The sequence below is a fragment of the Pseudophryne corroboree genome, chromosome 4, assembly GCF_028390025.1.
Source record: "Pseudophryne corroboree isolate aPseCor3 chromosome 4, aPseCor3.hap2, whole genome shotgun sequence".
NCBI lineage: Eukaryota > Metazoa > Chordata > Amphibia > Anura > Myobatrachidae > Pseudophryne > Pseudophryne corroboree.
Window position 1 is genome coordinate 632,704,781 of NC_086447.1, and position 23,381 is coordinate 632,728,161.

At 35.8% G+C, this 23,381-nt stretch overlaps 4 non-coding genes across 4 annotated transcripts; all 4 read left to right on the forward strand.

Annotated features, from left to right (window-relative positions):
• Nucleotides 1-15,325: 15,325 nt before the first annotated feature.
• On the forward strand, nucleotides 15,326-15,418 carry TRNAI-UAU (transfer RNA isoleucine (anticodon UAU)). The gene is given in 2 exon segments: nucleotides 15,326-15,363; nucleotides 15,383-15,418. It is a non-coding gene; the product is annotated as a tRNA-Ile (tRNA).
• Nucleotides 15,419-16,202: 784 nt separating this feature from the next.
• On the forward strand, nucleotides 16,203-16,295 carry TRNAI-UAU (transfer RNA isoleucine (anticodon UAU)). The gene is given in 2 exon segments: nucleotides 16,203-16,240; nucleotides 16,260-16,295. It is a non-coding gene; the product is annotated as a tRNA-Ile (tRNA).
• Nucleotides 16,296-17,106: 811 nt separating this feature from the next.
• TRNAI-UAU (transfer RNA isoleucine (anticodon UAU)) lies at nucleotides 17,107-17,199 on the forward strand. The gene is given in 2 exon segments: nucleotides 17,107-17,144; nucleotides 17,164-17,199. It is a non-coding gene; the product is annotated as a tRNA-Ile (tRNA).
• A 783-nt stretch (nucleotides 17,200-17,982) lies between these two features.
• On the forward strand, nucleotides 17,983-18,075 carry TRNAI-UAU (transfer RNA isoleucine (anticodon UAU)). Its single transcript is given in 2 exon segments — nucleotides 17,983-18,020; nucleotides 18,040-18,075. It is a non-coding gene; the product is annotated as a tRNA-Ile (tRNA).
• Nucleotides 18,076-23,381: the final 5,306 nt, after the last annotated feature.

The window sequence follows — 23,381 nt, forward strand, 5'->3', positions numbered from 1 at the left end:
CTTCCGCAGCTTTGCTTATTGTTTTTTTATTTTTCTCTATATCATCAGTCATTGATTATAATCTGCTACCTGAATAATTAATATGATGTTACATAGGATGGAAGAAAGAAAGAAAAAAACACAAACATGACTATGATTTTAAGTTGTCGGCACACATCTGCTTTGGTTCAAATGCACTGCATATGTTCCTTCAGTCAGCCAACAAAACAGCAATGGAAAAGATTAACACACTGTTTGTAAAGCAGTTGCATCAAATTGATTTTCTGCAATATAGCATGGTAATCCATACTGACAGCTCTGGAAAGTACCAGAACATTTCTTGTTGGATTTAGTAATGCAAAGAACACAGAAAACAGCTTAATTTTTTTCTCAACAATAAATCATTGACTATTAAAAACCTGAAACAAATTGTTACTTGAAAGGGATCACGGAACAGAGAAGTTAACCTCTTTGTGGGGGCACTCTTTAATTGTAAATATAATAATTGTTAAAACGTAACTTTTATTTATTTTCAAGTAAAATATGATATTTATCTTTTCTTTAACAGGGGTTTTAATGTGATTTTTTTGAATATTTTTATGTATTTTTATCTTTTAATAAATAATAAATAAGATAATTCAAAAAGCAAAAGGGTGAGTATTTTGATTCCCATATGGTCGAGGTTTTTTATTTAAATAATTAAGACCTCTATATGCGGATTTACCCACGGGTGAAAATATTATGGACTGTGTAATGAATAGGTAATCCACAGCAAGATAATAATAAAAAAGGGTTTATGTTTAAAAAGTGGTCAAAAAAATAATCTTGTGACCACAATGGCTCTGTAATAATCCAAACGGAGCTGCTTGCCTACAACATGTTTCCCAAAGTATCAGCTGGAAAGATTATATTATTGGGAGAGCTAAATACACCAGTTACAGTTAGTACCAATTTATCAGTCACGTCTTAATTTTCAGAATACTCAATAAATATAGTTATATGAACATTGAGCAGGTAATATACCTGTTTCCTTTTGAGAAAGGAGAGGAACGGGAGAAAACAGCTCTGTATAGATAACAGCACTTGTATCTGGCCACAAATGTATCAGGACTGTTTCCTCTGTAACCTGGAGATAATGTTTGTTCATTTAGAACGTGTCATTTGTTACAAAAACAAATCTGGTGCCTGAATGAGCTCAATTCCCCTGTAAATGAAAGGATATATTGTACAGACGTGTCACTTATAACTTGATAGTCTGGTTCATTGAAAATGTGACACAATGGTTACAAGCTCAGACGTAACATTGAGCTCAATCCTCCTGTAAATAAGTTAACCTAGAGCACGGACTTAATACTGATGGCTGAGAATTCTCATATACTTAACCAATGACACTTTGGTGCAATATTTATCATTAGGTTAGATTTAAACGTTTATAATTTACAGGAATACTCTGTAGACAGTAAGTAGCCCGTCCCGTGTGTCTGGCTAACTTCTGCTGCCTTCTCATGTGCGTGCTGGCACACAGTGAATGGGAGGTGAGAGAGTTAACCAGGCGGCGGCGGGCTGAAGGAAGAAAAGAGTGATTCTGCTGTCGTCCGCTACGGCACCCTGCAGCCCTGTTAACAAAATGTCATAGCAGGGTTTGACAGGTTCCACCGTGCAGGCGATGAGAGCACACTGAATACCTAGCGGGGAGAGAGTGTCCCCGTATGAAGCAGCCTCGGCAAGCGTCTCCGTCAGTGCCGATGGTCCGGTCCCAGTGACATATGGCGGGATTTCCGGAAACAGCGTCACATGACTCTCAGGAACAGGAACTGGACGTACGTTTCACCCTCCACAGGGGCTTGATCACCATCTTCCTGCCTGGTGTTCCCATTCGTGGGGATTATATATGGTCAGCCTGATCCTAATTGGTTAGAAATAAATGGCAGTGAGACTGCCCAATAGGGAATTGATTAAATAATAATGAAATCACTATGTCTGAGAGTTCAGTAAATAAACTAATTTGTAACCGGATTCAATAGTCAAATGTGCATAAATTGCCAATAAATAATTAGATAAAGAGGAGAAAAGGAGGGAATGAAGAATAAAGTAAAGAAAAAGGTAAAAAATCCTAATAGATTTTTTGAATAGATGAATAAAATAATTTTAGAGGATGCAAGATACGAACTTATGACGCCGCAATGATGGTTTGGACTGTGGCCGAGAGACTCTACCATGTGGCTACGGAGCTGTCTTCTTGTAGTCATATCACCAATTATACAGAGATAAATAAAATAAAAAGTTGTAAAAATAAATAAACAAATTAAATGAAAAGAATAAACAAAAGATACTATGTAACTGTTAGAGATTTCCTACAGAGAGGAAGAGCAAATTAAGGATAAATTGAATAGACGATAATAAGATATGAATTGGACTAAGAACTAAATGTAAGGTATTCTAGTCCACATTCCCACGGATAGTATAATTCTAGATATTTACAAGATTTGAACCTATGACCCTGCGATAATAATTTGGACTGTGGGCGAGATATTATACCACATAGCTACGGAACTGCTTTTGTATAGTCGTATCATAAATTATGCAGAAATGAAAAAGACAAGAATAAATAAAAATAAATAAAGATAATTAAGAGGATATATACCTAGAGTATTATGTAATTATTGGGATTTCTTGCAGAAAAGAAAAACAAAATTAAGAAACAATAATAAAATATAGATTAAGCTAGAAAAAAGTGATTATCTGTTAATAGGCGGGTAATGTGCCACACGGACTGTAGCAGGTCTCGAACTTGTGACCCCGCAATAATAATCTAGACTGTAAACGAGGAACTAAGCCTCATGACTACATGGCCATCTCTATATTGTATAATTGTAGAGATTATAATATTTGAATATTGCCCACATTGCCATTTTATATGTGTTCAAAGAAAACATACACTTACATGTAAATATATCTATATGTATACACATGTATAAAATTGGGGACCAGAAAGAAAAGGAAAGAGAAAAAGGGGGAAGACCAGAGGGGTTGTAATTTGTGAAAGTAGATGAAAATGTTTAATATCATTAAACTTTAGACAGAAAGACATGAGGGAGAGTAAGAGATGAGGAGATGATAATAGAGAAGAGGGGGGAAGTTATAGTTATGTGTTCAGGAATGCACTGTAATTGATAATCTAATTAAGGCCCATTGGGTATATGGAGCCCAACCTGAAAATCCACTGACTTTCCCGTCTGAGGAGCTCCTTTTGAAGGTCGCCACCTCTTATGCCCAAATTTATTTTTTCAAGTCCAAAGACTCGTAGGCCTTCTGAGGAGTTCCCATGTACTTTATAGAAATGCCTAGCCACTGTCGTTAGTGGTTTGAATTTATTAGTATCAGTTTCTGCATTTCGTATCGTCCCGATGTGTTCCAGGATGCGTTGTTTAAGCATCCTGGATGTCATCCCGACATAGTAGATGTTACATGTGCATGTGATGCAGTAGATAACGTTTTTAGTCCTGCAATTAAAAAAGTCTGTAATAGTATGTTCTGAACCATATTTGTCCTGTATGGTAGTTTGTAAATGAATATATTTACAGGCTTTGCACGATCCACGTGGAAAACTACCCCGAACTGAGGACTGTCTAGGACATTTCTCTTCAAAGTGGCTCTTCACCAATCTATCTTTGAGATTCAAAACAAAGCAGAGTGTTGAGAAGGTAAATCTGCGCTTAAGATGTAAAGCAGCCCACAGCCAGTGGAAAAGGTAACACCAAAACCTTGAACATACAACCCATACAAGAAATACCACTGTTTATATAGGCGCTTAGTAGTTCCTTTGTTGTTTACAAATGGTTTCCTTAAACAAACAAAAAAAGAAAATACAACAAATAGTGCAGATGGTACTATTCAAAATTTATCCTGTAGTAGGCACTAATTTCAGACTCCTACCAGAAAAGGTGGTCTACTATAAGTAGACAAACGAGCATAGTGAGCGGGTCATTTGCCGGTCATATTCTTTTCATCATGGTGATGTTAGACTCCATAGATTGCATATAAAATATAAATGGAAAAACTCCTCGTAGTGTAACACAGTTTTTATTACCATAAAATTCTTAAAAACAATTCGATAAAACAGCACAGGGGGAATAAAGGTGGACTCTCACCAAAGATGATGGTCTACACACAAGGCAGACTAAAATCGCATAAGTGTAAATCACAGGCGTCCCTGGACAGATGTTCCACACGACAGAGAGTCCAAAAGATATTCCCCTTTCCTCCTGACCAACGCGTTTCGATACCACCCAGGGTATCTTTTTCAAGGTGTAAGGAGGTCAGTTACTAGTACCAATATTTATACCCCTGATAATTAGGGGAGGGATTTGTATCCATAACCTAATGCCAGACATGGAGTTCCTAACCAACTAAAATCCTATACAGAATATGTGAAGAAAGAAGTTCCGCCAGTCCGTTTTTTCCCAACAGCTGTGCTCCTTCAGCTGTTATTGATTTTTGGCTTCCCGCTCGTGTTTGCCGGAAGTCGCCGCTCCGTTTGCGTTCCATATCGCGGCACTTCCGCTGTTGTTTGCGGTCCAGCTGACGTCACTTCCGGTGACGTGTTTCTTCCTTCAGTGTCACTTTGTACTATGTCGTAGCGGCGGCCATCTTATTGGTTTGTGATAGCCGATATCATATATAGTAACATCATCATGGCGGCGGCCATCTTATTGGTTCATGATTGTCAATATCATATGTAGCAGCATCGTCATAAGATTAAAACATAAAAGAATAATATTAATACATAAATCATCTTTTTTGATAAAATGCAATCCGACAACTTATTATACATTGAATTTAAAAAACATTTTTTAAAAAAGGAAAAAATATTTTTAAAATTTTTTTTCAATAAAAGGAAATATGAGAGGAGAAAATGAGAAAATGAAAGAACAATCCATCAGAGAAACCATTTAGTCTCAAAATCTTTATTGAGGCCATTTGGAATTAAAGTTTTGTACTTAAAAATCATCTCCATTTCAGTGCGAGCTAATATCGACATTGAATCTTGATGTCTGATATTTTTATTCACTTTTTTAATACCATAAAAATTTAAAATATGTGTTGTGTCACACTGATGTACTTCTTTAAAATGGAGTGATAAGGCATGTGTTTCTATGCCTTTACGAATGTTTCGTAGGTGTTCGCCAATCCTGATTTTTAATGGACGACTTGTTCTCCCTATGTAAAATTTATTACACCTACATTCAATTCCATATATAACATTTGCTGAATGGCAGGTTATAAAATCTCTGATGGAGTGTTTCTTATTATTTATAATTACATCCACCTTTTTGTTTCCAAAGCTATTCGGAATAGTCCTACATCCTACACACATCCCACAACGATGAAAACCTTCTGTTAAATTGATACCTTTTTTAGGGGACCCCGGATGTAAGCTTTTAACTAGTTTATTTTTCAAATTTGGGGCTCTTCTAAATATACATACAGGTTCTTTCGGTAATTCTTGTCCTATTATGGGGTCTTGTCGTAATAGAGGCCAATGTTTGTTTAAGATCTTTTTAATCGATAGGTGTTGGGATGAGAAATCGGTTGTGAAAGCCCACTTATAATTATCTTCATTGTTCAATTCTTTCCTTTTTCTATTCTTTTGAATAATATCCTCTCTTTTTAATTTCTTTACTTTAGTAAGGGCTTCAGAAACTTCTTCTTGTGCATATCCACTTGCTAAAAACTGACTACTCATTTCATCAGCTTGAGATATAAACACATTCTCCTCTGTGCAGTTTTTCTTTAATCTCTGAAATTGGCCATAGGGTATTGTTCTAAGCCAATTATCATGATGGCAACTGTGTCTTTCCAAATATGTTCTTGAATCTGTGGGTTTTACATAATTTTTAGTTTTTATCAACATATATAGTCAAGTCCAAAAAGTTTATCTCTTGAACACTAATATCAAAAGTAAGACCTATATTTCTATCATTATTGTTGAGGAAGGTACAGAACATATCCAACGTTTCTCTGTCTCCCCTCCAAATAAATAGGATATCATCAATATATCTATACCATGACACCAGATTCGCCCCATATGGGTTGCTGGACCAAACTTGCTTTTGTTCCCAGCAACCCATAAAGATGTTGGCATAACTTGGGGCGAACCTGGTGCCCATGGCTGTTCCCCGTTTCTGTAAAAAGAATTGATCTTTAAAAATGAAGAAATTATTGTACAGAATGAAATGTATGCCCTTTAGGAGACATTCTTGTAAATCTTCAGTAAGTGAGGATAAACTGAGAATATGTTTAACAGCATCTATTCCATGGTTATGATCTATATTGGTGTACAGGGAATTGACATCCGCTGTCACCAATATAAAATCCTCCTGCCATTGAATCCCTTCTAAGATACGTAATACGTCTCCTGTATCTTTCAGATGGGATGGATTCCCAAGTACCAATGGTTGCAGATAATAATCAATTAGCTGCGATAGATTTGCAGTAATGGACCCAATTCCCGAGATTATAGGTCTTCCGGGGGGTTTATTTGCATCCTTATGTACTTTAGGAAGAACATAGATAGTCGGAATGACCGGTTCCTCTATTATAAGGAATTTACTTTCTTTATCTGATAATACTCCCTTTTTATTGTATTTATCTACAAATTCCTTAAATGATATCATTGTTTTTTTAGTGGGGTCAGCTAAAGATGTTAAAATTACGGGACGAAAAAGTGCAAAAACTAGATTCCCTATTTTCTGATGTGCCCATAGACATTGATTTAATTGATGAAGATCTTTACGGTGTCATGGTCAAATTAGAAAATACACTTACTAAAGAACACAAACTATGGTGGGAGATAACCACATTGGAAAAGTATCTTACCCACAAAATGGTACCTAAAGGGTTAAAAATAAACAAAGTGGCTAGTTTCACCACAGCAAGTGATCATTTCACTGAAAATTGGAACCTGATTCTGCATGAATGTTCCACAAGATTAATTGAATTAATTGTGGCAGAACGAAAGAAAGACTTAAATAAATTAGACAATGAAATCAATGAATTAAAGGGATTGGTCACTCCTTTTATGAATTCAGTAGATTTCATTGAGAGAGAAAAGAGAATTATAGAGAAACTAAAAAAGTTGGAAATTAATCTCATCCAAAGGAAAACCAAGAAATTCATAAGAGATAAAAAAGATGCAGAAGACAATCAGGAAATAATCCCCCCCAGAAAAATAGAGCTCCAATATAAACGGAACAGAAGGTTACCAAGTAAACTGACAGATAATAGAGGGAATGAAGGAAATAAAACCCTCTCTCCCCATAGAACCACCAATACAATTAGATCAAATAGAGCATGGGGAAATAGAAGGAATCAAATCAGAAAAAATAGATTAAGCTATGGGAATAGAGATGAAATAGAAGTAAATAATTATACACCTGAATGGAGACAATGGAATAGACAGGGACCAAATAGAATCCAAAGGGGCCCAATAAGATCTAACATTCAGGAACCCCATAATGAGTGGAATTACTACTATAGAAGAAATAAGGAGGAATGGAGGCCTGCTTATGAAAATGGTAACCGTTATGCAATACTAGACTCAGATGAATTCTCCACACCTTTTTTAGAGAGAGGGGGGAGAACACGAAATATGAGATAAAGAAAAAACACAGGGGTACTAGAGGAGGATCCAAAAAAGAGTATAAGAAAAAAAGGAAAAAATATAGAAAGCAACAGCAGTATAACAAAGGAAAAAAGGATAAATTGAGTATTACAAAAAGTAAAGTCAAAATATTCAACCTGAGTTCCCATATTTTATTAGAAGGTGAAAGATCATTGTTAGAGAAAGGGCTAAAATACGCCCCCTCCACTAAAATGAACCAATTTGATGTTTTTGTAGATCTACAGAAATTTATGAGAAAATTAACTCTAAAAAAATTCTTTAAATTGAAATCAGATGAAACAGAGGTGGATGAGTTGATTAATGAAAGAACCCCCTTTAAACCAAAGTCATCATTTTTTCCTTCTTACCTAAAGGGCTGTTTTATAGAGTCATTTGGGGCTTTAGTGAAGGAGGATATAGACAAACTCCACATAGAGAAAATAAAACCCAATCTGTCAAAAATAGAAAGAGACGCTATAAAGAGTTTAACATCAAATAAAGAACTTGTTATCAAACCCTCCGATAAGGGGGGAGGTGTCGTCCTTCTACATAGAAAAGACTATGAAACCGAAGTTTACCGGCAATTGGAGGATAAGAACACTTATAGAAGACTCAGGGGAGACCCCACTAAAAAAACAATGATATCATTTAAGGAATTTGTAGATAAATACAATAAAAAGGGAGTATTATCAGATAAAGAAAGTAAATTCCTTATAATAGAGGAACCGGTCATTCCGACTATCTATGTTCTTCCTAAAGTACATAAGGATGCAAATAAACCCCCCGGAAGACCTATAATCTCGGGAATTGGGTCCATTACTGCAAATCTATCGCAGCTAATTGATTATTATCTGCAACCATTGGTACTTGGGAATCCATCCCATCTGAAAGATACGGGAGACGTATTACGTATCTTAGAAGGGATTCAATGGCAGGAGGATTTTATATTGGTGACAGCGGATGTCAATTCCCTGTACACCAATATAGATCATAACCATGGAATAGATGCAGTTAAACATATTCTCAGTTTATCCTCACTTACTGAAGATTTACAAGAATGTCTCCTAAAGGGCATACATTTCATTCTGTACAATAATTTCTTCATTTTTAAAGATCAATTCTTTTTACAGAAACGGGGAACAGCCATGGGCACCAGGTTCGCCCCAAGTTATGCCAACATCTTTATGGGTTGCTGGGAACAAAAGCAAGTTTGGTCCAGCAACCCATATGGGGCGAATCTGGTGTCATGGTATAGATATATTGATGATATCCTATTTATTTGGAGGGGAGACAGAGAAACGTTGGATATGTTCTGTACCTTCCTCAACAATAATGATAGAAATATAGGTCTTACTTTTGATATTAGTGTTCAAGAGATAAACTTTTTGGACTTGACTATATATGTTGAGGAAGGAATGATAAAAACTAAAAATTATGTAAAACCCACAGATTCAAGAACATATTTGGAAAGACACAGTTGCCATCATGATAATTGGCTTAGAACAATACCCTATGGCCAATTTCAGAGATTAAAGAAAAACTGCACAGAGGAGAATGTGTTTATATCTCAAGCTGATGAAATGAGTAGTCAGTTTTTAGCAAGTGAATATGCACAAGAAGAAGTTTCTGAAGCCCTTACTAAAGTAAAGAAATTAAAAAGAGAGGATATTATTCAAAAGAATAGAAAAAGGAAAGAATTGAACAATGAAGATAATTATAAGTGGGCTTTCACAACCGATTTCTCATCCCAACACCTATCGATTAAAAAGATCTTAAACAAACATTGGCCTCTATTACGACAAGACCCCATAATAGGACAAGAATTACCGAAAGAACCTGTATGTATATTTAGAAGAGCCCCAAATTTGGAAAATAAACTAGTTAAAAGCTTACATCCGGGGTCCCCTAAAAAAGGTATCAATTTAACAGAAGGTTTTCATCGTTGTGGGATGTGTGTAGGATGTAGGACTATTCCGAATAGCTTTGGAAACAAAAAGGTGGATGTAATTATAAATAATAAGAAACACTCCATCAGAGATTTTATAACCTGCCATTCAGCAAATGTTATATATGGAATTGAATGTAGGTGTAATAAATTTTACATAGGGAGAACAAGTCGTCCATTAAAAATCAGGATTGGCGAACACCTACGAAACATTCGTAAAGGCATAGAAACACATGCCTTATCACTCCATTTTAAAGAAGTACATCAGTGTGACACAACACATATTTTAAATTTTTATGGTATTAAAAAAGTGAATAAAAATATCAGACATCAAGATTCAATGTCGATATTAGCTCGCACTGAAATGGAGATGATTTTTAAGTACAAAACTTTAATTCCAAATGGCCTCAATAAAGATTTTGAGACTAAATGGTTTCTCTGATGGATTGTTCTTTCATTTTCTCATTTTCTCCTCTCATATTTCCTTTTATTGAAAAAAAATTTAAAAAATATTTTTTCCTTTTTAAAAAAATGTTTTTTAAATTCAATGTATAATAAGTTGTCGGATTGCATTTTATAAAAAAAGATGATTTATGTATTAATATTATTCTTTTATGTTTTAATCTTATGACGATGCTGCTACATATGATATTGACAATCATGAACCAATAAGATGGCCGCCGCCATGATGATGTTACTATATATGATATCGGCTATCACAAACCAATAAGATGGCCGCCGCTACGACATAGTACAAAGTGACACGGAAGGAAGAAACACGTCACCGGAAGTGACGTCAGCTGGACCGCAAACAACAGCGGAAGTGCCGCGATATGGAACGCAAACGGAGCGGCGACTTCCGGCAAACACGAGCGGGAAGCCAAAAATCAATAACAGCTGAAGGAGCACAGCTGTTGGGAAAAAACGGACTGGCGGAACTTCTTTCTTCACATATTCTGTATAGGATTTTAGTTGGTTAGGAACTCCATGTCTGGCATTAGGTTATGGATACAAATCCCTCCCCTAATTATCAGGGGTATAAATATTGGTACTAGTAACTGACCTCCTTACACATTGAAAAAGATACCCTGGGTGGTATCGAAACGCGTTGGTCAGGAGGAAAGGGGAATATCTTTTGGACTCTCTGTCGTGTGGAACATCTGTCCAGGGACGCCTGTGATTTACACTTATGCGATTTTAGTCTGCCTTGTGTGTAGACCATCATCTTTGGTGAGAGTCCACCTTTATTCCCCCTGTGCTGTTTTATCGAATTGTTTTTAAGAATTTTATGGTAATAAAAACTGTGTTACACTACGAGGAGTTTTTCCATTTATATTTTATATGCAATCTATGGAGTTTAACATCACCATGATGAAAAGAATATGACCGGCAAATGACCCGCTCCCTATGCTCGTTTGTCTACTCATAGTAGACCACCTTTTCTGGTAGGAGTCTGAAATTAGTGCCTACTACAGGATAAATTTTGAATAGTACCATCTGCACTATTTGTTGTATTTTCTTTTTTTGTTTGTTTAAGGAAACCATTTGTAAACAACAAAGGAACTACTAAGCGCCTATATAAACAGTGGTATTTCTTGTATGGGTTGTATCTTTGAGATTCGGTGATCTCCTCCAACTCATGGAGACTCGCTCCTTTAGGACCTTTTCCAGATCATTGTCTAGGAGTAGGATAGGCCAGTGTTTCTGAATAATTTGTTTAATTTCTTGCCACTCAGTCTCAAGTCAGGATATCACTATGCACCAGTGGCCTAGTTGAAAAGGCACTGGCCTCTTAAGCCAGGGGTTCTGGGTTCAAGTCCCATCTGCAGTGGAAGTTTTTACAGCAACCCTCTCATCACTACGCTTGATGTTTTATCCTTGCTTCATCTGTACAAGAGTATTGTAGTGTTTAGCTTGCAAAATATGACCACAGAAGCTAAAAAATGACATTTATTATGATAACATTGTTGATTTGTTTTTCTAAAACTTTTCTATCACCGTGGACAGTTTATTCAAGTGCCATCTGACATGCATTTTTCTTTGTTGCTCATGATTCATCACCAGAATTTTTTTTCAATTCTTATGACTGATCAGAGTATATTGAATAAAATCCACATCTACCACGACAAATTTGTGCTGCTAAGCGTTCCAGTGGTGCAAACGGTCAACACACTGTACTGATAAGACAGTATCTGTTGAGCAATGCCGAGGTTGTGAATTCAAACCTCAACTTCCGCAGCTTTGCTTATTGTTTTTTTCTTTTTCTCTGTATCATCATTCATTGATTATAATCTGCTACCTGAATATTTAATATGATGTTACATAGGATGGAAGAAAGAAAGAAAAAAACACAAACATGACTATGATTTTAAGTTGTCGGCACACATCTGCTTTGGTTCAAGTGCACTGCATATGTTCCTTCAGTCAGCCAACAAAACAGCAATGGAAAAGATTAACATACTGTTTGTAAAGCAGTTGCATCAAATTGATTTTCTGCAATATAGCATGATAATCCATACTGACAGCTCTGGATAGTACCAGCACATTTCTTGCTGGATTTGGTAATGCAAAGAACTCAGAAAACTGCTTAATTTTTTCTCAACATTAAATCATTGACTAATAAAAACCTCTCAGTCTCAAGTCAGAACAATACTAAGTACCAGTGGCCTAGTGGATAAGGCACAGGCTTCTAAAGACAGGTGTTCAGTGTTCAAGTCCCATCTGCAGTGGAAGGTATTACAGCAATCCTCACATCACTAGGCTTGATGTTTTATCCTTGCTTCATCTGTACAAGAGTATTGTAGTGTTTAGCTTGCAAAATATGACCACAGAAGCTAAAAAATGACATTTATTATAACATTGTTGTTTTGTTTTTCTAAAACTTTTCTATCACCGTGGACCGTTTATTCAAGTGCCATCTGGCATGCATTTTTCTTTGTTGCTCATGATTCATCACCAGAATTTTTTTTTCAATTCTTATGACTGATCAGAGTATATTGAATAAAATCCACATCTACCACGACAAATTTGTGCTGCTAAGCGTTCCAGTGGTGCAAACGGACAACACATGGTACTGATAAGACAGTATCTGTTGAACAATGCCGAGGTTGTGAATTCAAACCTCACCTTCAGCAGCTTTGCTTATTGTTTTTTTCTTTTTCTCTATATCATCAGTCATTGATTGTAATCTGCTTTCTGAATATTTAATTTGATGTTACATAGGATGGAAGAAAGAAAGAAAAAACAAAAACATAACTGTGATTTTAAGTTGTCAGCACACATCTGCTTTGGTTCAAATGCACTGCATATGTTCCTTCAGTCAGCCAACAAAACAACGATGGAAAAGATTAACATACTGTTTGTAAATCAGTTGCATCAAATTGATTTTCTGCAATATAGCATGATAATCCATACTGACAGCTCTGGATAGTACCAGCACATTTCTTGCTGTATTTAATAATGCAAAGAACACAGAAAACAGCTTAATTTTTTTCTCAACAATAAATCATTGACTATTAAAAACCTATCAGTCTCTAGTTAGGATATCAGTATGCACCAGTGGCCTAGTTGATAAGGCACTAGCCTCTTAAGCCAGAGGTTCAGGGTTCAAGTCCCATCTGCAATGGAAGTTTTTACAGCAACCCTCTAATAACTACGCTTAATGTTTTATCCTTGCTTCATCTGTACAAGAGTATTGTAGTGTTTAGCTTGCAAAATATGACCACAGAAGCTAAAAAATGACATTAATTATGATAACATTGTTGTTTTGTTTTCTAAAACTTTTCTATCACCGAGGACAGTTTATTCAAGTGCCATCTGGCATGCATTTTTCTTTGTTGCTCATCATTCATCACCAGAAATTATTTTTTTTTCAATTCTTATGACTGATTAGAGTGTATGGAATAAAATCCACTTCTACCACAACAAATTTGTGCTGCTAAGTGTTCCACTGGCACAAACGGTCAGCACACTGTACTGATAAGACAGCATCTTTTGAGCAATGCCGAGGTTGTGAATTCAAACCTCAACTTCCGCAGCTTTGCTTATTGTTTTTTTTCTTTTTCTCTGTATCATCAGTCATTGATTATAATCTGCTACCTGAATATTTAATATGATGTTACATAGGATGGATAAAGAAAGACAAAACAAAAACATAACTGTGATTTTAAGTTGTCAGCACACATCTGCTTTGGTTCAAATGCACTACATATGTTCCTTCAGTCAGCCAACAAAACAACGATGGAAAAGATTAACATACTGTTTGTAAATCAGTTGCATCAAATTGATTTTCTTCAATATAGCATGATAATCCATACTGACAGCTCTGGATAGTACCAGCACATTTCTTGCTGGATTTGGTAATGCAAAGAACACAGAAAACAGCTTCATTTTTTTCTCAACAATAAATCATTGACTATTAAAAACCTATCAGTCTCAATTCGGGACATCACTAAGCCTCAGTGGTCTAATGGATAAGGCATTTGGCTCTTAAGCCAGGTGGTGTGGGTTCAAGTCCAATTTGCGGAGGAAGGTTTTACAGCAACCCTCTCTTCACTAAAATCGATGTTTTATCCTTGCTTTATCTGTACAAGAGTATTGTAGTGTTTAGCTTGCAAAATATGACCACAGAAGCTAAAAAATGACATTTATTATGATAACATTGTTGTTTTGTTTTTCTAAAACTTTTCTATCACCGTGGACAGTTTATTTAAGTGCCATCTGGCATGCATTTTCTTTGTTGCTCATTATTCAGCACCAGAAATTATTATTTTTTTCAATTCTTATCACTGATCAGAGTATTTTGAATAAAATCCACATCTACCACAACAAATTTGCACTGCTAAGTGTTCCAGTGGTGCAAATGGTCAGAACATGGTACAGATAAGACAGTATCTGTTGAACAATGGTGAGGTTGTGAATTCAAAACTCACCTTCAGCAGCTTTGCTTATTGTTTTTTTTCTTTTTTTCTATATCATCAGTCATTGATTGTAATCTGCTTCCTGTATATTTAATTTGATGTTACATAGGTTGGAAGAAAGAAAAAAACACAACCATGACTGATTTTAAGTTGTTGGCACACATCTGCTTTGGTTCAAATGCACTGCATATCTTCCTTCAGTCAGCCAACAAAACAGCAATGGAAAAGATTAACATACTGTTGGTAAAGCAGTTGCATCAAATTGATTTTCTGCAATATAGCATGATAATCCATACTGACAGCTTTTGATAGTACCAGCACATTTCTTGCTGGACTTGGTAATGCAAAGAACACAGTAAACAGCTTCACTTTTTCCTCAAAAATTAATAATTGACTATTAAAAACCTAACAGTCTTAAATAAGAACATCAGTAAGCACCACTGGCATAATGGATAAGTCACTGCCCTCCTAAGCCAGGGAGTCAAAGTCCCATATGGGATGGAAGTAATTACAGCAAGTGTCTCATCACTAGAGTTGATAATTTATCCTTGCTTCAACTGTAAAACAGTCTTGCAGTGTTTAGCTTGTAAAAAAATGACCACAGAAGCTAAAATATGACATTAATTATGATAACATTGTTGTTGTTGTTTAAACCTTTTCTATCACCGTGGACAGCTTATTCAAGTGCCATCTGGCATGCATGTTCCTTTGTTGCTCATCATTCATCACCAAAAATGATTTTCTTTTTTAATTCTTATGACTGTACTGATTGTATTGAATAAAATCCACATCTAGCATAACCAATCAATGCTACAAAGTGCTCCAGTGGTGCAATTGGTCAGCGTGCGGTACTTATAAGACAGTACCTGTTGAGCAATGCCGAGGTTGTGAGTTCAAGCCTCACCTGGAGCATCTTTGTATGCTGTTTTTTTTCCTTTTCTTATGTCATTAGTCATTGATTATAAACTGCTACCTTAATATTTAATATGATATTACAAAGGACGGTAGAAAGAAAGAAAAAACACAAACATGATTGTGCATTTAAGTTGTCAGCACACATCTGCATATCTTCCTTCAGTCAGCCAACAAAACAGCAATGGAAAAGATTAACATACTGTTGGTAAAGCAGTTGCATCAAATTGATTTTCTGCAATATAGCATGCTAATCCATACTGACAGCTCTGGATAGTACCAGCACATTTCTTGCTGGACTTGGTAATGCAAAGAACACAGTAAACAGCTTCACTTTTTCCTCAAAAATAAATAATTGACTATTAAAAACCTAACAGTCTTAAATAAGAACATCAGTAAGCACCACTGGCATAATGGATAAGTCACTGCCCGCCTAAGCCAGGGGGTCCAAGTCCCATATGGGGTGTAAGTCACTACAGCAAGTGTCTCATCACTAGAGTTGATATTTTATCCTTGCTTCAACTGTAAAACAGTCTTGCAGTGTTTAGCTTGTAAAAAATTACCACAGAAGCTAAAATATGACATTAATTATGATAACATTGTTGTTGTTTTTTTAAACCTTTTCTATCACCGTGGACAGCTTATTCAAGTGCCATCTGGCATGCATGTTCCTTTGTTGCTCATCATTCATCACCAAAAATTATTTTCTTTTTCAATTCTTATGACTGTACTGATTGTATTGAATAAAATCTACATCTAGCATAACCAATTAATGCTGCAAAGTGCTCCAGTGGCGCAATCGGTCAGCGTGCGGTACTTATAAGACAGTATCTGTTGAGCAATGCCGAGGTTGTGAGTTCAAGCCTCACCTGGAGCATCTTTGTATACTGTTTTTTTTTCTTTTCTTATGTCATTAGTCATTGATTATAAACTGCTACCTTAATATTTAATATGATATTACAAAGGATGAAAGAAAGAAAGAAAAAACACAATCATGATTGTGCATTTAAGTTGTCAGCACACATCTGCTTTGGTTCAAATGCACTGCATATCTTCCTTCAGTCAGCCAACAAAACAGCAATGGAAAAGATTAACATACTGTTGGTAAAGCAGTTGCATCAAATTGATTTTCTGCAATATAGCATGAAAATCCATACTGACAGCTCTGGATAGTACCAGCACATTTCTTTCTGGACTTGGTAATGCAAAGAACACAGTAAACAGCTTCACTTTTTCCTCAAAAATAAATAATTAACTATTAAAAACCTAACAGTCTTAAATAAGAACATGAGTAAGCACCACTGGCAAAATGGGTAAGGCACTGTTCTCCTAAGCCAGTGGTTGTGGGTTTAAGTCCCGTCTGAGTTGGAAGTCATTACAGCAAGTGTCTCATCACTAGAGTTGATATTTTATCCTTGCTTCTACTATAAAACAGTCTTGCAGTGTTTAGCTTGTAAAAAATGACCACAGAAGCTAAAATATGACATTAATTATGATAACATTGTTGTTGTTGTTTTTTAAACCTTTTCTATCACCGTGGACAGCTTATTCAAGTGCCATCTGGCATGCATGTTCCTTTGTTGCTCATCATTCATCACCAAAAATGATTTTCTTTTTCAATTCTTATGACTGTACTGATTGTATTGAATAAAATCCACATCTAGCATAACCAATCAATGCTGCAAAGTGCTCCAGTGGTGCAATTGGTCAGCGTGCGGTACTTATAAGACAGTATCTGTTGAGCAATGCCGAGGTTGTGAGTTCAAGCCTCACCTGGAGCATCTTTGTATACTGTTTTTTTTCCTTTTCTTATGTCATTAGTCATTGATTATAAACTGCTACCTTAATATTTAATATGATATTACAAAGGACGGAAGAAAGAAAGAAAAAACACAAACATGATTGTACATTTAAGTTGTCAGCACACATCTGCATATCTTCCTTCAGTCAGCCAACAAAACAGCAATGGAAAAGATTAACATACTGTTGGTAAAGCAGTTGCATCAAATTGATTTTCTGCAATATAGCATGCTAATCCATACTGACAGCTCTGGATAGTACCAGCACATTTCTTGCTGGACTTGGTAATGCAAAGAACACAGTAAACAGCTTCACTTTTTCCTCAAAAATAAATAATTGACTATTAAAAACCTAACAGTCTTAAATAAGAACATCAGTAAGCACCACTGGCATAATGGATAAGTCACTGCCCTCCTAAGCCAGGGGGTCAAAGTCCCATATGGGGTGTAAGTCACTACAGCAAGTGTCTCATCACTAGAGTTGATATTTTATCCTTGCTTCAACTGTAAAACAGTCTTGCAGTGTTTTGCTTGTAAAAAATTACCACAGAAGCTAAAATATGACATTAATTATGATAACATTGTTGTTGTTTTTTAAACCTTTTCTATCACCGTGGACAGCTTATTCAAGTGCCATCTGGCATGCATGTTCCTTTGTTGCTCATCATTCATCACCAAAAATGATTTTCTTTTTCAATTCTTATGACTGTACTGATTGTATTGAATAAAATCCACATCTAGCATAACCAATTAATGCTGCAAAGTGCTCCAGTGGCGCAATCGGTCAGCGTGTGGTACTTATAAGACAGTATCTGTTGAGCAATGCCAAGGTTGTGAGTTCAAGCCTCACCTGGAGTATCTTTGTATACTGTTTTTTTTTCTTTTCTTATGTCATTAGTCATTGATTATAAACTGCTACCTTAATATTTAATATGATATTACAAAGGATGAAAGAAAGAAAGAAAAAACACAAACATGATTGTGCATTTAAGTTGTCAGCACACATCTGCTTTGGTTCAAATGCACTGCATATCTTCCTTCAGTCAGCCAACAAAACAGCAATGGAAAAGATTAACATACTGTTGTTAAAGCAGTTGCATCAAATTGATTTTCTGCAATATAGCATGAAAATCCATACTGACAGCTCTGGATAGTACCAGCACATTTCTTTCTGGACTTGGTAATGCAAAGAACACAGTAAACAGCTTCACTTTTTCCTCAAAAATAAATAATTGACTATTAAAAACCTAACAGTCTTAAATAAGAACATCAGTAAGCACCACTGGCAAAATGGGTAAGGCACTGTTCTCCTAAGCCAGTAGTTGTGGGTTTAAGTCCCATCTGAGTTGGAAGTCATTACAGCAAGTGTCTCATCACTAGAGTTGATATTTTATCCTTGCTTCAACTGTAAAACAGTATTGCAGTGTTTAGCTTGTAAAAAATGACCACAGAAGCTAAAATATGACATTAATTATGATAACATTGTTGTTGTTGTTTTTTAAACCTTTTTTTATCACCGTGGACAGCTTATTCAAGTGCCATCTGGCATGCATGTTCCTTTGTTGCTCATCATTCATCACCAAAAATTATTTTCTTTTTCAATTCTTATGACTGTACTGATTGTATTGAATAAAATCAACATCTAGCATAACCAATCAATGCTGCAAAGTGCTCCAGTGGTGCAATTGGTCAGCGTGCGGTACTTATAAGACAATATCTGTTGAGCAATGCCGAGGTTGTGAGTTCAAGCCTCACCTGGAGCCTCTTTGTATACTGTTTTTTTCCTTTTCTTATGTCATTAGTCATTGATTATAAACTGCTACCTTAATATTTAATATGATATTACAAAGGATGGAAGAAAGAAAGAAAAAACACAAACATGATTGTGCATTTAAGTTGTCAGCACACATCTGCTTTGGTTCAAATGCACTGCATATCTTCCTTCAGTCAGCCAACAAAACAGCAATGGAAAAGATTAACATACTGTTGGTAATGCAGTTGCATCAAATTGATTTTCTGCAATATAGCATGATAATCCATACTGACAGCTCTGGACAGTACCAGCACATTTCTTGCTGGACTTGGTAATGCAAAGAACACAGTAAACAGCTTCACTTTTTCCTCAAAAATAAATAATTGACTATTAAAAACCTAACAGTCTTAAATAAGAACATCAGTAAGCAACACTGGCATAATGGATAAGTCACTGCCCTCCTAAGCCAGGGGGTCCAAGTCCCATATGTGGTGGAAGTAATTACAGCAAGTGTCTCATCACTAGAGTTGATATTTTATCCTTGCTTCAACTATAAAACAGTCTTGCAGTGTTTAGCTTGTAAAAAATGACAACAGAAGCTAAAATATGACATTAATTATGATAACATTGTTGTTGTTGTTTTTTAAACCTTTTTTATCACCCTGGACAGCTTATTCAAGTGCCATCTGGCATGCATGTTCCTTTGTTGCTCATCATTCATCACCAAAAATGATTTTCTTTTTCAATTCTTATGACTGTACTGATTGTATTGAATAAAATCCACATCTAGCATAACCAATCAATGCTGCAAAGTGCTCCAGTGGCGTAATTGGTCAGCGCGTGGTACTTATAAGACAGTATCTATTGAGCAATGCCGAGTTTGTGAGTTCAAGTCTTACCTGGAGCATCTTTGTATACTGTTTTTTTTCCTTTTCGTATGTCATTAGTCATTGATTATAAACTGCTACCTTAATATTTAATATGATATTACAAAGGATGGAAGAAAGAAAGAAAAAACACAAACATGATTGTGCATTTAAGTTGTCAGCACACATCTGCTTTGGTACAAATGCACTGCATATCTTCCTTCAGTCAGCCAACAAAACAGCAATGGAAAAGAATAACATACTGTTGGTAAAGCAGTTGCATCAAATTGATTTTCTGCAATATAGCATGATAATCCATACTGACAGCTCTGGATAGTACCAGCACATTTCTTGCTGGACTTGGTAATGCAAAGAACACAGTAAACAGCTTCACTTTTTCCTCAAAAATAAATAATTGACTATTAAAAACCTAACAGTCTTAAATAAGAACATCAGTAAGCACCACTGGCATAATGGGTAAGGCACTGTTCTCCTAAGCCAGTGGTTGTGGGTTTAAGTCCCGTCTGAGTTGGAAGTCATTACAGCAAGTGTCTCATCACTAGAGTTGATATTTTATCCTTGCTTCAACTGTAAAACAGTCTTGCAGTGTTTAGCTTGTAAAAAATGACCACAGAAGCTAAAATAAGACATTAATTATGATAAAATTGTTGTTGTTGTTTTTTAAACCTTTTTTATCACCGTGGACAGCTTATTCAAGTGCCATCTGGCATGCATGTTCCTTTGTTGCTCATCATTCATCACCAAAAATTATTTTCTTTTTCAATTCTTATGACTGTACTGATTGTATTGAATAAAATCAACATCTAGCATAACCAATCAATGCTGCAAAGTGCTCCAGTGGTGCAATTGGTCAGCGTGCGGTACTTATAAGACAATATCTGTTGAGCAATGCGGAGGTTGTGAGTTCAAGCCTCACCTGGAGCCTCTTTGTATACTGTTTTTTTCCTTTTCTTATGTCATTAGTCATTGATTATAAACTGCTACCTTAATATTTAATATGATATTACAAAGGATGGAAGAAAGAAGGAAAAAACACAAACATGATTGTGCTTTTAAGTTGTCAGCACACATCTGCTTTGGTTCAAATGCACTGCATATCTTCCTTCAGTCAGCCAACAAAACAGCAATGGAAAAGATTAACATACTGTTGGTAATGCAGTTGCATCAAATTCATTTTCTGCAATATAGCATGATAATCCATACTGACAGCTCTGGACAGTACCAGCACATTTCTTGCTGGACTTGGTAATGCAAAGAACACAGTAAACAGCTTCACTTTTTCCTCAAAAATAAATAATTGACTATTAAAAACCTAACAGTCTTAAATAAGAACATCAGTAAGCAACACTGGCATAATGGATAAGTCACTGCCCTCCTAAGCCAGGGGGTCCAAGTCCCATATGTGGTGGAAGTAATTACAGCAAGTGTCTCATCACTAGAGTTGATATTTTATCAGTGCTTCAACTATAAAACAGTCTTGCAGTGTTTAGCTTGTAAAAAATGACAACAGAAGCTAAAATATGACATTAATTATGATAACATTGTTGTTGTTGTTGTTTTTTAAACCTTTTTTATCACCCTGGACAGCTTATTCAAGTGCCATCTGGCATGCATGTTCCTTTGTTGCTCATCATTCATCACCAAAAATGATTTTCTTTTTCAATTCTTATGACTGTACTGATTGTATTGAATAAAATCCACATCTAGCATAACCAAACAATGCTGCAAAGTGCACCAGTGGTGCAATTGGTCAGCGTGCGGTACTTATAAGACAGTATCTGTTGAGCAATGCTGAGGTTGTGAGTTCAAGCCTTACCTGGCGCATCTTTGTATACTGTTTTTTTTCCTTTTCTTATGTCATTAGTCATTGATTATAAACTGCTACCTTAATATTTAATATGATATTACAAAGGATGGAAGAAAGAAAGAAAAAACACAAACATGATTGTGCATTTAAGTTGTCAGCACACATCTGCTTTGGTACAAATGCACTGCATATCTTCCTTCAGCCAGCCAACAAAACAGCAATGGAAAAGATTAACATACTGTTGGTAAAGTATTTGCATCAAATTGATTTTCTGCAATATAGCATGATAATCCATACTGACAGCTCTGAATAGTACCAGCACATTTCTTGCTGGACTTGGTAATGCAAAGAACACAGTAAACAGCTTCACTTTTTCCTCAAAAATAAACAATTGACTATTAAAAACCTAACAGTTTTAAATAAGAACATGAGTAAGCACCACTGGCATAATGGGTAAGGCACTGTTCTCCTAAGCCAGTGGTTGTGGGTTTAAGTCCCGTCTGAGTTGGAAGTCATTACAGCAAGTGTCTCATCACTAGAGTTGATATTTTATCCTTGCTTCAACTGTAAAACAGTCTTGCAGTGTTTAGCTTGTAAAAAATGACCACAGAAGCTAAAATATGACATTAATTATGATAACATTGTTGTTGTTTTTTAAACCTTTTCTATCACCGTGGACAGCTTATTCAAGTGCCATCTGGCATGCATGTTCCTTTGTTGCTCATCATTCATCACCAAAAATGATTTTCTTTTTCAATTCTTCTGACTGTACTGATTGTATTGAATAAAATCCACATCTAGCATAACCAATTAATGCTGCAAAGTGCTCCAGTGGCGCAATTGGTCAGCGCGCGGTACTTATAAGACAGTATCTGTTGAGCAATGCCGAGGTTGTGAATTCAAGCCTTACCTGGAGCATCTTTGTATACTGTTTTTTTTCCTTTTCTTATGTCATTAGTCATTGATTATAAACTGCTACCTTAATATTTAATATGATATTACAAAGGATGGAAGAAAGAAAGAAAAAACACAAACATGATTGTGCATTTAAGTTGTCAGCACACATCTGCTTTGGTTCAAATGCACTGCATATCTTCCTTCAGTCAGCCAACAAAACAGCAATGGAAAAGATTAACATACTGTTGGTAAAGCAGTTGCATCAAATTGATTTTCTGCAATATAGCATGATAATCCATACTGACAGCTCTGGATAGTACCAGCACATTTCTTGCTGGACTTGGTAATGCAAAGAACACAGTAAACAGCTTCACTTTTTCCTCAAAAATAAATAATTGACTATTAAAAACCTATCAGTCTTAAATAAGAACATCAGTAAGCACCACTGGCATAATGGATAAGTCACTGCCCTCCTAAGCCAGGGGGTCCAAGTCCCATATGGGGTGGAAGTAATTACAGCAAGTGTCTCATCACTAGAGTTGATATTTTATCCTTGCTTCAACTGTAAAACAGTCTTGCAGTGTTTAGCTTGTAAAAAATGACCACAGAAGCTAAAATATGACATTAATTATGATAACATTGTTGTTGTTGTTTTTTAAACCTTTTTTTATCACCGTGGACAGCTTATTCAAGTGCCATCTGGCATGCATGTTCCTTTGTTGCTCATCATTCATCACCAAAAATGATTTTCTTTTTCAATTCTTATGACTGTACTGATTGTATTGAATAAAATCCACATCTAGCATAACCAATCAATGCT